At 36.6% G+C, this 2500-nt stretch overlaps 1 protein-coding gene across 1 annotated transcript in view; it reads left to right on the top strand.

Annotated features, from left to right (window-relative positions):
• Positions 1–2500, top strand: part of LOC148067977 (ephrin type-A receptor 6-like) — a 156546-nt gene that overhangs the window by 31015 nt on the left and 123031 nt on the right. The gene's annotated exons all lie outside the window — the stretch shown is intronic.

The following is a 2500-nucleotide window of genomic DNA, read 5'->3' as shown; positions in this document are numbered from 1 at the left end:
GATGTCGTCGGTCGATACAGGAAGTGATGTCGTCGGTCGATACAGGAAGTGATGTCGATGGTCGATACAGGAAGTGATGTCGTCGGCCGATACAGGAAGTGATGTCGACGGTCGATACAGGAAGTGAGGTCATCGGTCGATACAGGAAGTGATGTCATCGGTCGATACAGGAAGTGATGTCGTCGGTCAATACAGGAAGTGATGTCATCGGTCGATACAGGAAGTGATGTCATCGGTCGATACAGGAAGTGATGTCGTCGGTCGATACAGGAAGTGATGTCATCGGTCGATACAGGAAGTGATGTCGTCGGTCAATACAGGAAGTGATGTCATCGGTCGATACAGGAAGTGATGTCATCGGTCGATAAAGGAAGTGATGTCATCGGTCAGTTGTCGGCAGCAGGTTCTGGTTCTGGACTCACTGTGAGTCTCCAGGAAACACTGGTTTGGTTTGAAATAACATTTGGTTTCTTGAGAAGAACTTCTTCAGTGAAACATTGATGAGCAGTTTTGTCAGAGATTTTAAGTTTAATGTTTAAAACCACATGATACCAAGACACTGAAATAAAATGGTGGATTTTAACACTAATGACAAAACATAAATCTTCTGATTCACAGTCGATGTTTCTCAGAATGGAAGGAAAAGAAAGGAAAATTTAAAACTGGTTTCACAGAATAGAATCAAATAAATTACATTTTCTCGAAATGATCCATAATCATGATTAATCAGATTAAAAATATAAACGTATGTGTTTCGTAGATTTAACATCATCGTCAGTGTGTTGATGAAGAGTGTGTTGATGAAGAGTGTGTTGATGAAGAGTGTGTTGATGAAGAGTGTGTTGATGAAGAGTGTGTTGATGAATAATAATAATAACAATAATAATAATAATAATAATAATAATAATAATAATAATAATAATAATAATAATAATAAGTTATCTCGTTCATCTCGTGATGTTGTGTCTTATGATCCAAAGTCGTGTAAAAATACAAACATATGTTTATGAATCGACTGATAAATGATCATGTGATCAATGACTGAAACAAACACATTAACTTACATTAAATCTTTAAAAAAAAAGTCAAAACCCTTCAACGAATTTGTCTCGTTTCTAGTTTGTTTGTGTTTAAAAACATGAGGTGAATCGTTGTAAAGATTCATTTCTAGTGTGTTTGTGTGTCTGCGATCCTCGTGTGCGTCGTGTGTTTGTGTGTCTGCGAGCCTCGTGTGCGTCGTGTGTTTGTGTGTCTGCGAGCCTCGTGTGCGTCGTGTGTTTGTGTGTCTGCGAGCCTCGTGTGCGTCGTGTGTTTGTGTGTCTGCGAGCCTCGTGTGCGTCGTGTGTTTGTGTGTCTGCGAGCCTCGTGTGCGTCGTGTGTTTGTGTGTCTGCGAGCCTCGTGTGCGTCGTGTTTAATAGTTTAAAAGTTTAATAAAACAGAGCCTTCTGTCGCTTTGGCTCGAGAGTCGAGAGGAAAAGATCCAAACGTTCGAGTCCAGGATTCTTGAAGACAAACGAAGACATTAAGATTCTTGAAGACAAACGAAGACATTAAGATTCTTGAAGACAAACGAAGACATAAAGATTCTTGAAGACAAACGAAGACATTAAGATTCTTGAAGACAAACGAAGAGATTAAGATTCTTGAAGACAAACGAAGACATTAAGATTCTTGAAGACAAACGAAGACATTAAGATTCTTGAAGACAAACGAAGACATTAAGATTCTTGAAGACAAACGAAGACATTAAGATTCTTGAAGACAAACGAAGACATTAAGATTCTTGAAGATAAACGAAGACATTAAGATTCTTGAAGACAAACGAAGACATTAAGATTCTTGAAGACAAACGAAGACATTAAGATTCTTGAAGACAAACGAAGACATTAAGATTCTTGAAGATAAACATTAAGATTCTTGAAGACAAACGAAGACATTAAGATTCTTGAAGACAAACGAAGACATAAAGATTCTTGAAGACAAACGAAGAGATTAAGATTCTTGAAGACAAACGAAGACATTAAGATTCTTGAAGACAAACGAAGACATTAAGATTCTTGAAGACAAACGAAGACATTAAGATTCTTGAAGACAAACGAAGACATTAAGATTCTTGAAGACAAACGAAGACATTAAGATTCTTGAAGACAAACGAAGACATTAAGATTCTTTAAGATAAACGAAGACATTAAGATTCTTGAAGAAAAACGAAGACATTAAGATTCTTGAAGACAAACGAAGACATTAAGATTCTTGAAGACAAACGAAGACATTAAGATTCTTGAAGACAAACGAAGACATTAAGATTCTTGAAGACAAACGAAGACATTAAGATTCTTGAAGATAAACGAAGACATTAAGATTCTTGAAGACAAACGAAGACATTAAGATTCTTGAAGACAAACGAAGACATTAAGATTCTTGAAGACAAACGAAGACATTAAGATTCTTGAAGATAAACATTAAGATTCTTGAAGACAAACGAAGACATTAAGATTC

This window comes from Callionymus lyra, chromosome 12 (genome assembly GCF_982586985.1).
Source record: "Callionymus lyra chromosome 12, fCalLyr1.hap1.1, whole genome shotgun sequence".
Taxonomy (NCBI): Eukaryota; Metazoa; Chordata; class Actinopteri; order Syngnathiformes; family Callionymidae; genus Callionymus; species Callionymus lyra.
Note: the sequence above shows the minus strand (reverse complement) of the source record. Positions and strands in the feature narration are given on the sequence as shown.